Source organism: Centroberyx affinis, unplaced genomic scaffold (assembly GCF_046629955.1).
Source record: "Centroberyx affinis isolate AG114_WGS23_722 - 3 ecotype Tasmania unplaced genomic scaffold, CSIRO-AGI_Caff_v1 ptg004798l_1, whole genome shotgun sequence".
Lineage (NCBI taxonomy): Eukaryota > Metazoa > Chordata > Actinopteri > Beryciformes > Berycidae > Centroberyx > Centroberyx affinis.
Genome location: NW_027282333.1, coordinates 26754 through 43234, shown reverse-complemented (window position 1 = coordinate 43234; position 16481 = coordinate 26754). Strand labels below are relative to the sequence as shown.

Sequence of the window (16481 nt, the reverse complement as noted above, 5' to 3'; positions counted from 1 at the left end):
CCATTGTGCTCGATGAATAAGTCATTAGATCGGCGCTCCGTTCGTTCCTGAAAAGGTCCGGAGGCTCCGCGCCTGGCGGCTCGATTTCTAATAAGGTCACGGAACACAAAGGAGCCGCAATGACAGACGAGTGATCCGGTGGGACACTTCGCTCAGAGTTGTCAGTGTCAAGTTGGACTGCAGGGTTACACCAATATATAGGTATACTGGCCTTTTATCAAAGCTTTTAGGCAAAAATACACCCGTCTTATCAGCCTAATTCACAAAATGGGGCTGCAACAAAGAAGAGCATTCCATCCCCACTAATTGAGACACTGTAGATTCACCCAATTTTTATTTTTTGTATTCATTAGGTCATATTAGCTCATTTCCAGCTAAATTAATGACAGACAGCAGTAATGACAGTTTGTAAAATGCAGAAAAACATGAAAACGAACCACTTTAGACTGCTAAAATGTATTTATCAGTGCCATTATTCTGTAAATGTAACTCATATATTTGCTTTCAACGAATGGACTGTGGCTGTAGACTGGCATCTTGGTTTACATTTCTATATAGTAAAGATACTTCCCATGTGGGGGAATGAGCTGGTTTTCAACACCGGGTCTCCAGCGCCTTACATCACAAGAATGTCATGAACAGACAAAAACAACCGCAGCTCATCTCACGGAAAAAAGCAGAAAGGACCGCAAAACAAAACTTTTTTAAAAATAGCATTCTTCTCCTCCATTATTCACTCACTACATCCTTTTCTCTCTTCTCCTCTCTTCTCTTTCGGCTGAAACTACAGTTTAAGCCACTCAGAAAGCCTCAGAGAGCTTTTAACATGAACTCCCCCAGCGGGCCTTTAGCGCCGGTGATGTCAGTAAAAAACTCCAGTGGGGGCCAATGATCCTGCGGGCGCACACACACACGCACACACACACACACACATGCACGCACTGCAAAAAATGAGTAGTTTGGCAAGGGATTTTATTTTGTATCCAGACTTATCAAGCTTATTCCAGGGTATTTTTAGCAGAGAATTTTGCTGGTATCAAGAAATTTAACCTTTTTCCAGATAATGTAACTCAAATAATGGAAATTGTCCTACAACCAATGTCTTGTCTCAAGATTTAATCCCTTGTTTCACAATCATTTATTGAAATTTGCAAAATTATCTTACAGTGCAGTAAGATAATTTGACTAAAAATATCCTGAAGTGAGGTTGATATGTCTGAATATGAATTTGAATTCCTTGCTTCTATTTTTTTTTTACAGTGTATGTGTGTGTTTTTTTACTAACATCACTGATGTGATGAAATGTCAAGTGAGGTTGATAAGTCTGGATACAAGATAAAACCCCTTGCCAAACCTGTCACTTTTTGCAGAATACACTCACACACACACTCACACACACACTCTCACACACACGCACACACACACACATCCCGGCTAAATCCCAGCAAGCATTAGGGCCCCGTCGCTGTTCTGTTTACTGTTGAACACTTAAGACATACCTTCCTTTCTGCTGGCTAACAAATAATGCCTGGGGGGCTGGAGGGCCGAGCCAAGGACTAGTCACGCAACTGGGCTCTCTCTCTCTCTCTCTTTCTCTCTCTCTCTCTCTCTCTCTGGGAAGAACTGGGGCATTCATTCCCCCCACACACACACACACACACTCTCACTGTCCTGACTGGCTGGCTGGGGTGAGACATTTCCCCCTCCAGAGCTGTTCCTCTTTAATAATGTGCCTGGACGCTGTCAGTCAGATATGATCCTGCTACTGTTTAACTGATGCTTGGTTTGACTTTCCTCTTTCTTTGGGGTGCTCAGGAACATGTGTGTGTGTGTGTGTGTGTGTGTGTGAGACGAGGGAGCGTCGTCTTTACCCTCTCTCCCTCTCGTCGTCGGACCCTCTGCTCGCGCCCCTCTCCGCCCCCCGAAAATATTTTGTCAGGTTCACTCATTCGATCATAATTTGGGAGAGAGCAAGGAGTTCACCCAGAGTTCAGGCTGCTTTTGGGTGTGCAGAGTGCAGCGAAAGGCCTGCCAGTCAATATAAAAAAAACCCCCACACAAACCCTTTTAAACACTCTTACATCACGTTCACACGTCCTCTTTAATTAGCCCTTACCAGGCTTTTTTTTCTCACTGAGGTGCACGGCTTTTTTAAGGGGAAAGATATTTTGGGTTCGTATCGGCGAGATCTGGATGTGGAGTTCACATTGATCTCAAACCCGAACTTCATCAGAGACTGAAAACGAAGCACCCCCAAAGCTTCCCCAAATAACCCCAACTTCATATGACACGATCTGAGGGACTATTTTTACCGGGGCGCCTTACCCCACTCCCGTTTTCCCGTATCAAATGCTGATGAAAGAGGACCTCATCTGGCTGAGTTAGCGTATCGAGCTGTATCGGGTCATATGCCACCTTTGGTTAGCGATCTTTCCGACCGCATGGAAACATATCGATTTACATTAGCGGACAACAGCAGGCCGCTGGGGCCCGGGCCGCCGCTTCAATTAAGACAGATGGAAGTGACAGACGTAACAAATGGCCCGATGTACAGTACGCCCAAGTGCCCAGCGTACAGGCACCACCTGAAGGCATGTGCATAGTGGTACTAGTGCTTCAAAGAGCCAAAATGATCATGATCCTGAATGGGTCGGTAGAAAAAAATCGATGTAAGGCAGATGTTTCAATTCATTTCCATTCATTCCATCGTTTGGTGGCAGCTCAGCGTTGGTATTTCACACACTGAATGGACAAAATATTTGGGACATTCTTTTCATGAAGACTGATGAGGTGAATCCAGGTAAAAGCCATTATCCCTTATTGATTTCCTTTATTAAATCTAAACCAATCACAAAGGAGGAGACAGAGAAGCAGATAAGTTTGAGAAGGATTTTGAAGCTTTGAGACAATTGAGACAGTGTGAAAGAGGCTGCAACTCAATATCAGGAAGATGTCCCTAATATTTTGTGCATTCAGTGTCCTTTGTTTTGCCCTATGAGAGTTTGAGCATCAACCTGAAAGCGTCTTAGAAACAGCTCGAAGCCAAATTGATGTCAGACACCGGTGCACAGTCAGAAATTGCGTACAGTGCTGTGTGACCGCGCAGCGCAGCACTTTGCCAAATTGAGTCGTCACTTTCTCGTTGATTACTTCCTTTCACATGGACGGTCTAGCGGCCGATGGTTTGCCGCGGCGAGGCTTTGCCCTGTGTCGTGCCAGAGCGGCCGGTGTCACAGAGTTCATTCATCAGCCACTGTGAATAGGCTCCCCGTCCGCTCGGTTTAGCCATCAACAGATCGCATTACTGACACCAGTGAGCCTTTTATGAGTTCGGCCATTTTAAATTGGTCGAGCTGTAGCTAATAGGCCTTGGGTGTTCACCGGGAGGAAACCGGTGGCGGTTCGAGCCAGGATGGCGGCCAACGCTGGGTTCAGGGGAGTCGATCTGTGTCGTGTCTTCAGTCGGTCCATTGTGGCCCGACCATGTGCAAAGTCTCTGATCCACGCAAACAAGCTTGACAATGAAGAAGACTGATTAATGGTCCAAACCTGTCCACCTGTGACAAGTGCAAGGCTACCATCGATTTGTTCATTTTTATTTACAGCGTCATACAAAATCAAATTCCAACCCGGGCCTGATTGAGAGGTCTGAAACTAAACTTGAAAACATTATGTATTCTTTTTTCTTAGATCACATGCAGAACTTTTTCTTTGGCCAAATATATTCCAGCATTTTGCAAATGGATTCAGTTTTCTGAAAATTCAGCGAAGCCACAATAAACAGCCACAAGACTTTGCCTAAACTCAGGAAGCTTTTTCCGTGCAGAAGTGCTCACATACCACAAAAAAAAGAAAAGAAAAGTCTTTTCCAAGGCTTAATGAGTTATCAAATAGGCTTTCAACATGTGGCTTTGGGCAGTACTAAATCTGTAAGCCATATTGTATGTTTGCACGGAGATCAACAAAGTCTATTTGTTTGTTGTGTGGGGGGATGAAAATAAATTGGAAATGTGAAATTGTTAAATCTAACCCAGGAGGGGTGTAGTGGGGGGTTGAGCATGGCTGGAGTGGCGTACTTTTAAAAATAGTACAACCACACTGCTAAGCCATAGTACAACAAATGTTTGTAATATTAAATTTGTCTGCAAGTCAAATAATAGCTCAATAACTGAAGATGAACTACAGTTTGCATACTTAGCAGGGTGATGAGCTCATACACTTTTCTTCAGAGCAGCATGTGAGATTTCTAATTGAATTCCACACGTCAAGATATTACAAACGAGCCTGTGCGATGACAGCTAGGATTTGTCACTGCGTTCGTAGTGCCGCTGCGTGCTAAAAGCGCTACCATAATATAATTATCAGTCTAAACTCCGGGGGTTTCGGTGCTCTCGCCTCCCTCCTTCCTCCTCTCTGCTCCCCTCGGCCCGGGCGAAGCGGCGCGCTAGGCGGTAGCCGTGACAGTAATTACACAAGACAGCTTCCAACAATAGTGTTGGGCCAACAAAGGCTTCTGCTCCCTCTGCATGAGTCCTGGCTGCCTATTCACACTCGCTCAAACTCAAACATACACACTCGACTTGTCCGTTCACACACATACACGCACACCTCCCGTCGCCGCTCGGCCGCCACTAGCTGTTACAGTTAGCGTCTGACGGGGGGCCCCCCCTCGGCACTGATTTGAGTAATTCACTTATGGCCTTTTGTGATCCCGGGGGGCTCCGCTGGCCCCCTGGGCTTTGTTGGAACAAGTCCACTCAGGCGAGTTCAGTGTCCGTGGCACGAGAGGCCAGGCGGGGACAAAGCCAGTGTCACGCCTTTGATTCAAGCAACTAATGAGTTAGCTGTGAGGATCCTAAACGCATACGGCGGCTTCCCCATTCACCGCTCTCGACACATACAAGGGATTAGCATGGCTGGTCTGTCGCACTGGTTAACAGCTATTGTGTGGCAGATTATTGTAGAAGGGGGCAAAGACACATGCAAGTGGGTGGGAGAGTGAGACGACATGCAACTAATGTGCAGTTTAGCATGGAATCATCGGGCGGGTCACAACGTTACGCTACTCGCAACAGAAGGAAGACATTAACATTCAACCAGTGTGCATAGACTGATATATTGGTTTGCCAATACTTTGGGTCAATATAGCAATAGCTTTTTGGGTAGCAGAGAATCTGTGTCGTCCATTTCTGATATGATGGAGATGATTGATCTGATTTTACTCAACAGCGTCAGGGTGTCAGTCTGTAAAACCTGCAGTGAAACCTGCCTCACCCTGCTTTAAGGAGCTGCTGACCCATAAAAGAATTCCATTAGAATGGCTTTCAATGGAGAGTTTTAGTGTCCGATGACGGTCTAAATGCTGTTTCAGAGGCTTTTCCACCCTGACAATAATGCAATTCTGAGGGAAACACTGAAAACTTGCAATTATGAGATTTCTTTTGGCACAAAAAGGGCCAAAGTTAAAGACAATATCTACACAAAATGTCCAGTATCGCCAGCTTTAATCCAAAGAATCAGTATTGGTATTAATATCAGTATCTCTATGGGTGTTCCAAAACCCCTATCGGTCTAACCCTACTCAGAACGTACAATTACAGTAATCGCATGTCAAAATAAAGCAAAGGAATGATAAACCCCTGAGCATTGGCATTAGGTTAGCCATGACAGCGAGAACACATTAACATTTACACAGGAGATGGATTAACCGGCCATACATCTACCTTTGTATATAGAACCCGTGGCACGGGATTACAGACGTTGCATGCCGAGTAAAGAGGAAGGAGAAAAGCCTGAGCGCTGGCATTTAGGCTGATCACGCACTCTTCATGGAGCACAAGCAGATGAGAGGTGATTTTCTTTCACAGGGGTCAGTGAAACACACAGGGGCAGATCCCCATAGGGAAGCGAAGGGGAGAGAGAGAGAGAGAGAGAGAGAGACAAAGGAACCTTAGTCACACAGTCAAGAGGAGAACAAGAGAGTAAGACAAGAAAGAAAGAAAGAAAGAAAGAAAGAAAGAAGGGAGGAAGGCAAAAGAGAGTGGAGAGAAATTGAGGTGACAGGGTGAATCTGTACCCCCCGTTTGAGGTTGATAATCATGAGGTCATTTTCTGTGCCTCACCAGCACACACACTCTCACACACACCGACAGAATGGGATGTTACGATGCATTATCTCCCTGGATGCTCTCAATCAATACACATCACCAAAACGTATATGGGTTTAGTGATGTGTATTGATCTAATCCTAATGGGTCAAGATGAGAAGGTTCATCAAATGATCTAATGACCTGCTGGTGGGACAGTTCTGGTTAGTCTGGGATATGAAATCTCGAGCTACACTTTTGTCCACTTTCTTGACGTTTCAGAGAGATTTACCCTACATATACAGTGTCTTTTGCGTGCACATCTTCCCCTAGCTTAGTCTTAAAAAGTGCTGTAACGTAAAGCTCGGGGTAAACTACGGATTCCGTGCCACCAACGCTGGAACAGCGATGACCAGTCAGCTTGTATCCGTCTTCAGGCTTGTTTTGACACATGACATTCAACTGATATGATGGGCTGATGGGTTGAAGTCCTTGCATTCCCTCTGGCTTTGCTGCATTGCGTGCCGTGGGACTAAAATGTGCAACCGTCCACTACACCGAAGGCACCAAGAAATCAGCATTTTAGTCACGACTCTTCAAGTTGATACTAATTAACCGGGAAGTTTAACTGACAGCGACGATCCTATTGGCCGACTCTTTGTCCTCTGACACCGCGGCTGGGTGGAACGACCAGGGCGTATGAAAAGGTCAATGGGTTTGACCTTCAGCAGATTTGGGGGTTTACTTCAAAGAAGGTAGATGTCACTATTCACAGAGAAACCCAGTGGCATGCCACTCCCAAAGGTCAAACCCACAAGCCTTTGTTTGTTGCCAGTCTTAATTGCATCAACATGAGGATGGGCTGGAACGAAATTTCAACAAGTGCCTCATCAGGCTGCGGTCAAGAAATCTCTCCAATTACTCAGAAAATTACTCAGAAAGGATCCTTAGGTTTACTGGGATGGACCGGTCCAGGGTGTTTCTCTGCCTTCCGCCCAATGCATAGGCTCCAGGAATAATAGGAATAAGTGGGGTAAGAAAATGTATGAATAAATAAATGAATGGGCGAACAAATCTTAGGTCTGGAGCAAAGATATGCATGGGTCTGCAGATACTTAACACAACAAATTTCAATGGCTTTTCGAGGTCTAAGAGAAAGCCAACAAGCTGTCAATAATTGTTAAAATGACTATACTCTTGCATGATTTAGAAATTCTGGTTTGAGAGCGGGTCCAGGAAAAATCGCAGAGGGACATTTTGAAAGCTGAGATATTTCATTTCTAAAATCCAACGCAGCAGTCAATTGACCACAACTTGGCCTTTCTAGTGCAAAACCTTTCTATGTTCATTTCTACCCCGTGTGGCTTGCTGGTTTATCATGGCCTCTGCCCTACCAGCTCGTCTGACTAAGGGTTGCAGAGCGGACAGGGTTAAGGACGGGACAGTGCTGGGTCACTGAGAGTTTAGTCGACACAAGTTCCGTCCATAATGTGACCCGATGCACATTTTCACCCCTGAGCAAAGACTCAATTCAGAAACAATGTTGCAGCACTTCCCTCTTTGTGAAATCGAATGGTCTGGACTTGTATTGATGAGATTTTACCTACTTAAGATAATAGATTTGAACTGGCTGCAGGTTTGACATGACAAGGATGAACCCAAATGTCCTCTTATGAGTCAGGAAGGGACGGTTTACACCTATGAAATTCTCTCAAATTCGTAGATGAGAGAATAAAGATCCAGACAGATTTGTTTTGTCTTGTTCCCTCTTCCCTCCGTAGCGTGATAGTCGGGTCAGTTACAAAACCGTCTCCTGTCTGCTGGTTGACGTCATGAGCGGCTCACGTAAGCCTGGCGTGAGTCTGTGGGCTCTGTGGCCTTTCTCTTCCCCTTTTTTATTACAGCTCATCCAGCATTTCGAGCCAGACAACACACATATAGAAACTGTGGCTTTCACCGGCTCGGGGACTGTTGTGTGTATGTTTGTGTATTTGTAAGCTGCAGTTTAGGTTACTGGGCTTGGCAGAGATAGGAACAACTCTCAGCACCTTTGTGTGTGTGTGTGTGCCTGTGTGTGTTTGTGTGTGTGTGTCCTCATACCCCGTCAACACTCTGACTGGATTGACAGCTATGAGGGAAGGCGGGGCTCTAATAGAGAACTTCCAGACACACACTTGTAAACACACTTGACTCAGACGTGGATAGAGTTACACCGCAGACATTTATATCTGCGAATGCGATTTTTTTGAATGGTGGTGTTACGGGCTGATATGACATATAAGGAACTGATGATTTTCACAGCAGATCATTTTCTGAAAGCTGTAGTCATTTAGATTAGAAGGATGAGAGCCGACCTGGAGGATCTCACTGCAGCCTGTTGAATGTCGGGTTTATGAATTAGTGGAGGAAAAGACATTCCATCAACTTCATTAAAAAACAACAGAACTAGCCTGTGGCCACACTGTGACCTGGCGTCCTTGTTTCCTTTATAATGATCAATGCATGACTATTGTGACTATTGCCCGCAAGCCCAATCTAATAAACAAAAGGGGAAGTGAACATGCACGCAATACAGGCACAAAACAAAAAAAACAGGCAAATGGGAGTGTGTCTGACTGTGTGTGCATGCGTGTGTTCAATCTAGGATGTGACTACGTGTGAATACATGTGTCAATTCTGTCAAGATCTCTCTTTTTTTTTGCCGTTTAGGTGACACTCTGAAAATGAGCGACTGATTTCAGTGACTCAAGTGTAGCCTACTCTTCTGTAGACTTCTTCCAGATATCTATTTCTGGCTCTCTCCTCCTCTCCTTGTGCAACCTCACCCTGCCCAAGGGGTATTTTAGATACTCAAACATAATCTGCTGGATATATATATCATATTGGTTATCATCTCAGTGGAAGGTCAGTCATCAGCTTGAGCTAAGCGAAAGGAAAACGATTCCTTCACATGCCTGATGTTCCCGTGCAATGGAGAGCTTTCAGGTGATGAAACTCACTCTCTGGCGGCCATATTGGAGGTTCAGCTCTTGGGCAACAATAGCTGTGAACAACTGACTGTGTTTCTGAACGTACAACTTGATACAGGAAGATAAAGTTACTAGCTAGCTAACTGGTCAGCTAACTGTCACTATCTTCTTATTAACACTGTTATTAACACTGTTGCTGTTATTAACTGATTTGCGCACTAGCTAACGTATCTAGAGGCTAGCATTAGTAGTGGCTAGTAGTCACATGTTAACATTAGCATTGCTTTGCGAAATTAGCCTGCTAGCTAGTTAGGTAGCTATCAAAGCCAAAAACCAATAGCCTACTTATTGGGTGTTTTGGGCTAAAGACAAGACAGTTTATTGTGTCACAGTAACCTATATCTGAAACAAATCTACGTCATCAGACTTTTCACTTTTACTCACATAACTGAACTGAGCAACACCCACAGCACAGCATTCTTTTTCAGGTATCTGTCTATTCCTTGTCCAGCTGTTCTATATTTAGACATTAGGCTATTTGTGCACAGCCAATTCTCCAATGAGCAGAGACAGGGACATAGAGAGAGGAAGACAGATAGATAGGTAGACATACACACTCACATATACACAGATAGCCTACATACAGACAGTGTTCCACATGGTAGGAAGAGACAGACACAAATTGGGTCTCAGAGCTGTCAGTTTGGTTGAAAAGCCGCTGCTAAATGCTCGGAGACAGAAGCACTTGAAGGAACGTGCCTCGGCTTGTGCTCAATTAACCATGATATCTGAGATGTTGGGCTCCGAGACAGCAAGCAGGCTACAGAAACACCTTGACGGGGTAAAAGAGGGAAAATATAAATGTCAAAAGCCAATGAGGGTGGGATGATTTCACTTGTTTCCAATGCAGTTTTACTCGTCTGAGTCTTGAAACAAGGTACAACAAGGCAGATCACTCCACAAGTATCAAGAAAACTAAAAAAAAAATCTTGAAACCACTATTGGAAACAAGTGAATTATGGTTCAATACCAGACTAAATGGCTTGTTAAAATACAGTATGTATTACTGTAGTGTGGGAGAGTGGTAGAGGGAAAAAAAGAGAAAAAGAAGGGCAGAAAGCTCCGCTAAACCAATTCCCGTGAGGCGATAATGAGAGCGGAGGAGCAGCGAGGGTAAGGGATACATGCCGATAGAGCTGAAGGATACATTCCTTCCTAGCGCTCCCAAGGGTGATGATGAGGGAGAGAGACGGAGAGGGGGACATATGGATTATCTCCAGCGCCATTTGCACCCGAGGGAGCGATGGGGAATCGGATCGCCGGGCCACGAGGGTCGAGACCGGAGACGGTGACAGACGCCGTCAAAATAAGGCTCCGTCGCACCTCATCAGACGACCGCAGCACCCACAGTCAAAATAGCCACCAAGGCCAGCACACACACACACACACACACACACACACACACACACACACCAGGACAGACAAACGCAACACACGTACATAACACATCCTAGCCATCAGGGTTTTTAAACTTTTTTTATCCAGGAAAAATCAATTCGGTGCCATGCTCTTTTCAGTTAACACCCTGCTTCACACACATTCACACCTGGAGCTGCCGAGTAAAACCACAGTCTTCTACTGTTAGACACTGAGCTGCTGGGAGTTAAAGTCACACTGAAATGAAAAATGACTTTTTTTTGCCTTTTTAGCTCATTCTAACTTGTACCATACACCTATTTGACATTTTATACCAAAACAAAAGACAGAAATTTTACTTAACTTAACTTTTTTTTATATCAAAATCGTATTACTTGGAAATAAGAAATAAGATACTACTTGGAAAAGTCTTACACGGTGACTTCATCATGTAGATTCCAACCGTTAAACAATCCGCCCCTCCACCCCTCGCATCAAATAAAACTGATCTCCCATTGGTTTACACTTTTGAATGATCCCTCTCTCCGCCCCAATATCCTGTTTCATCAGGAAATACATTACATTAAGGAGGCAACATGCTCTCAAAATGCAGTTGCACTGTGACTTTAAATGCCTTGCTCAAAGGCTCAAACGGAGGGTAGAGTGTTGCTTATTCACATTTTCCCAGCTGTTCTGGGGATTGAACTGACAAACTTCTTTTTTTTTTGTTCTCTGTTTGCAGTTTCTGCTTTATCAGAGAGACACGGACTGACAGGGAGTGTGGGTGAGACAAGAAAACACACAGCAGCAGCCACAAGCTGGACTCAGACTCACAAGGTTGTGACCACTCTGCACGCAAACCAGTCCAATGGAAGGAGCGCCGGTATAAATAAATTTACTGTGAAACATATCATGCCAGCGGCTAATGATAATGCATTAGCATGAATTACATTAGCTGATATCAAGCCTATGGCGGTGCAATGCATTAGCCTCATTGATAGGAACCCTAGCTATGCATTAGCATCTATTGGATCCATGTGCTTTATTATCAGAGCTCCAGGTCCTCAACCTAAAAAAAAAAACCCAATCTGATTCTCATCACAAGCCCTGTTGACTTCTATTCTCCTCTGCCCTCTGCACACGCACACGCACACGCACACACACACACCATGAAATGGCTAGACCCCATCAGCATTCATAACAGTCCAATAGGCAGAAAAGAAGAGTGGAAAAAGGACATGAAAAGCGAAAGAATGAAGAAATGAGTGAAGCTGCAGACACCAAGAAGCATCTCATGTCACATTTCCTAGTAACACATCATATCTCGCAATTTTCTGATTCATGTTGAGTCAAAGCGATGAATACAAGTCATCAACTTCTTCACAAGATATTAATTTATGCCATTTCAATATCCTTATGATAGAAAACGCAACCTTATGTCAGCCTCTAAGCATTAACAGACTCATTACCTAAAGGAACGCTTCAACCATACTAAAGACGCAGTATATCCCCTTTAAGATTTCCCTCTAATTACCTGATCCCTCCTAAACTCTGACTATAAGCAGATTGAATTTCACATACAAAGCGAATTCTCGTTCCAAACAATGAGATAAAAAGCAGTGAAACGCGCACACACACACACACACACACACTCATAAAAACAGACATACGCAGGGGTGGAGGAGGAGAAATAAAGGCAATCGAGGCAGAAAGACAAAGGAGGAGGGATAGTTAATCCTTAGGGTAAATATTTAACGAGCTCAGCGATTACAGCGAGGGCAGAGACCTAACATGGAAGAGGAGGGAATTACAGCCCGCTGACTGTCAACACACACACACACACACACACACACACACACACACGGGCAGACACGCTCGCGCATATGCCTGAAAGTGCTGAAAATATAGAAACCCTGACCTAAAATAAAAGCGAAATAAACAACTACAGACAGACAAACAGTTCCAAACAGCCTATAGGCTATGAAGTGATGATCTAGATTTTTTTGGGGGGGGGTTTGGTTCGTCCCTCTGGACTCACAAAGAAAGGATGACCAAGCAGTGAACAGCGTACAAGTCTGCAGGCATTCGCTATTCTATACGGCTGATGTACAATATAGGTCAGAGGTCTGACCACTGGGGCTGTCCAGTGGAAAATAAAAAAATAAGTAAAAAATACAAAAATATCTGACCACTGAGAGCACTGATAGGAAATGGGCTTTGATGCTTTACAGCTTCCTAACATAAAGGCTGGGAACTATACAAGGATCCTATTGTATGCCCACTGTGTGTGTGTGTGTGTGTGTGTGTGTGTGTTTCCAAGGCTAGAGAAGGACTGAATGTGATCAATGATGAGTCCCGCTCATACACAACTTCAGAGTTCAAATGCCACCCAGCATCTCACACATCACCTCTTTTAATTCAACGTTTAATTAACACTTTTCATATAAGTTCAACTCGTCTAAATCAACACTTCATACAAGTTCAACTGTTGCCATACAGAAAACCTGAAAACTGAATAATTACATTTCTTATATCCAAATGTATTTTCATGTCTATCATCCTTGTGATAAATTCTCTTTTTTTCGTGCAGTAATGGATATTTGCATCCTCTAGGCATCTTCTAATAATTATTCAAATAAAATCGCTCGAAAAGGAAAAATAACAGGGATGAGTAGGCACTGCTTCATTTGTGTGTGTGTGTGTGTGTGTGTGTGTATGGGGTGTGTTGGGGGTGGGGGGGTTAACTGATATAGAAAGTCACTCCAGGTCATCCGTCTCATCCTACCCATAAACACAGCAAGGAGACGGTCAAGAATCGCGCCAAGGTTGAATCTCATGGAATATGATGATCGAGGGAAACTAAGACGAGAAGTGGATCTCTATCTGATGTCGCTGTTTATTTACACATACACATACGCACATGCAGACACATACACACAGCCTGGAGGCATTATTTGCATACAGCACATAATGTACACACTGTTCGCTGTGCTCCACCCTTGTGCTCTCACGCAACAACAGAGTCTCCTGGAGCCTCCAAAAACCACCTGCTAACAGGCTGTACTTGGGTTTCCCCTAACTGTCCTATTGAGTTCATCTGTGTTCCAGTGAGAGAGAAGAAATAAAATGTTTCTGAAAGACCAAAACAAAGGCTCGTTCGACCTATGACCTCTTGGCCAAGATCTAGAGTCCACCCTGTCCAGCCAAATCACAGCCGTAGCCGTTCAGGGTGACAAGTGAATGTAGGATTCAGTTCAGTCACAACAGCATCCTGGCTATAGGTCTTCACACAGTCCCCCTAGTGGACTGGTAGGAGAACTGCATCAATATGTGTGGAAAAGCCTTCATACTCGCTGTGTAAAGCTGCGTGCTTCTGTTTAGAAAGGCAAATGAAACTAAGTTTGCAGGTTTCGTGTTTTCAGTGAATGACTCACACATTTCAAATGAAAAGAGAAGATTGCGATATCACTCCAAACCACAGGAAGGAAGGGGAAATGTCCTTATTGCTCATCTTAGATTTATCTGGAAAAGCTCTGGCCGCACTCCCTGTTCAAATATCAATGGAAAAAAACTGCAACCCTGACAAACAATTGCCAAGTAGAGGGAGGGCAGAGGGTGCAGAGCGTATGGAGGAGCAAATCCCTCCTGTTCCACTCTCATTAATCTCATTAGAGTAGCATCAAAAGACAGCTAAGCTGGTCACTACTGCCGCAGATAACAACAGGCTCCAGAGACCCACGGCAGCCAGGAGAGGCACTGAGAACAAGCAGAGGCCTCGACATCCAGGGACATTCAAAGAGTTCAGAAAGGAAGGGTTTTAAATAGCTCCAGATACATTCGTCCCTCAATGTAGACATGACTGGTTTAAAACTTAGTGTCACCATACCAGGTGAGCCAAGAGAGATGCGTGCATGAGTTCAGATCACAGGGAGCTCTTCCACTGCCAGACAGAAGAAACAGCCAATACCACCACTCTCTTTCAGCAGTTTCCACACACCTTTCAACACCTTTCAGCACACTTTACACTGACTGAACCTTCTCCACTTTCCATCAAGGCCCTTTGCAGCTCGCGCTCGGTACCGATCCCAGCTGTGCGTGATCTCTTATCCAGGAAAGGCACCTTTAACAAGTCCGATTAGCACCTGTACCGCAACTTTGCGTGATGCCTAAGCTAATGAGCGTTCGGGCTAAAGCGAAGAGCGAGTTGGACGTGTGTGTGTGTGCTTGTGAACCCAACCGCCAGGGTGTCAAGTCGTCGGGTGCCATGCCAAACCGAGGCAGCGGATGAGGCAGATTAAGGATACTGCAACGCTGCAAAGGAGAAACTTTAGGCTGGTGCAACTCTGGACATTTGGAAGTGAATGGTGATATTACCTGGAACTGTAAGAGCCACCTGTGGTTTGAACTTATGTACGTACATTTCTAGTAGAGCTCTTACAATGTCATTGATGTCACTGTTTGCTGCCTTTGCGTCTCTCTTTACATCTGTTGTATTCACATGTTGCTTGGGTTAGGTTAGGTTCTAACTGAAGCTCAACACTTCAGAGTAGTGCAGCTCTCTAGTTTTTGACTCTACCATGGATCATCTGAGCCCGATTCCTCTGAGAAACCGCTTCCGATGAGGATCTTTCTTTCAAGTCCCGGCACTCGGAAGCCAACGAGCCCCAGAAGACCCCTCCGCTGCTTCTGTTTGCCCTCCCTCCCTCGTCCTCCTTGCATTTTATTTAGCAGGTTGTTTTTTTTTTTTTTCCTGACAAGAGGAGAGGAAAGGAAAAAAAAAAAAACGAGGTAGCTCTTGTCTTGAGCGCTGTCACATCCAGCTGTGCCTGCAGCTTCTGTTTTGACATGGCAGCCGCCGAGGCCACCGGCAGCAAAATGCTTTCTGAGGCAGGCCATGAATATTTGAGCGCTATGAGGGGACGCAAGGAGAAGACGGGAGGAAGTCGGCAGACGGAGGGAGGGTGGGACAACGAGTGCGTCTCAATATACCTTTTAATTACATGTGACTAAAAGACCCTAACCCTAACCCTAACCATTTCATCGTCCGGTGCACCTCAAGAGAACGTCATGGCTGTGATGTTACTACAGATGCCTTCTGCAAATTTAAAGTAACCTCGCTAACTCGCTAAAAATTAAATTATCCGGCCGAACTAAAATGTCACGATCCCACAGGATAATACTGTATTATGCATAGCCACATCTTTTATAAAAGACGCCACAACCGCAAAACAGTGTGACCGAGGTAAAAAAAAAAAAGTGGTGAAGACAATGCATCCAGACAACACAGAAGACTACAGCTCCTATAATGTGCCCTGTACTGTTTATCCAGGGCCCCTGGTGTTGTCAGACAGTATCTCTGTTGGCCTCAGTGAGAGTCAGTTCATGTCATGGAGCCTGGGGGAGTCTTAGTCATGAGGCCTATAGGAAAAGTTCACGGGTTATTCCAGGACTCCAACAGAGTATCTCAGTTTAATAAGCATGTATTATCAGATCTTATTCTTCCTTGGATTTGTAATTTGAGCAGTATAGATAAATATTATAGACTCATAGCGAATAGTGCTACTGCTGCTCAGTGTGCTTGCTGCGTTTTTTTCTTTTTTTGGCTCTTGTTATTTTAGACAAAGATGCCATGTGATGGTGGACTCGCTGACAATTTCAGCAGACAACGAGCGTCTGTAGCCGGGGGATACTGTTGTGCAATAGTGAGTGTCGCTCGATACCGCAAGGTGTCCTCCGTAACACGCAACTACTGACAAATGATCAGCCAGCCAGATGAACAGGCGTGATCTCTCTCTTTCTATCAGCCTTTCAGACCATATTTGGCCATCACACACACACAAACACACACACACACACACACACACACACACACACACACACACACATAAGCCAACCACAATGCTGGCCACCTCATAACACAACTCAGCACTCAGGGTAGGGTATATGGGTTTTTGAAGGACGATACCAAATTTTTTTTGTATTACAGCTGCCAATAGCTGATAATTTGTGC

General features: G+C 44.6%; 1 protein-coding gene across 1 annotated transcript in view; it reads right to left on the bottom strand.

Annotated features, from left to right (window-relative positions):
• The window catches only part of LOC139666089 (uncharacterized), a 74948-nt gene that overhangs the window by 54810 nt on the left and 3657 nt on the right, over positions 1-16481 (bottom strand). The gene's annotated exons all lie outside the window — the stretch shown is intronic.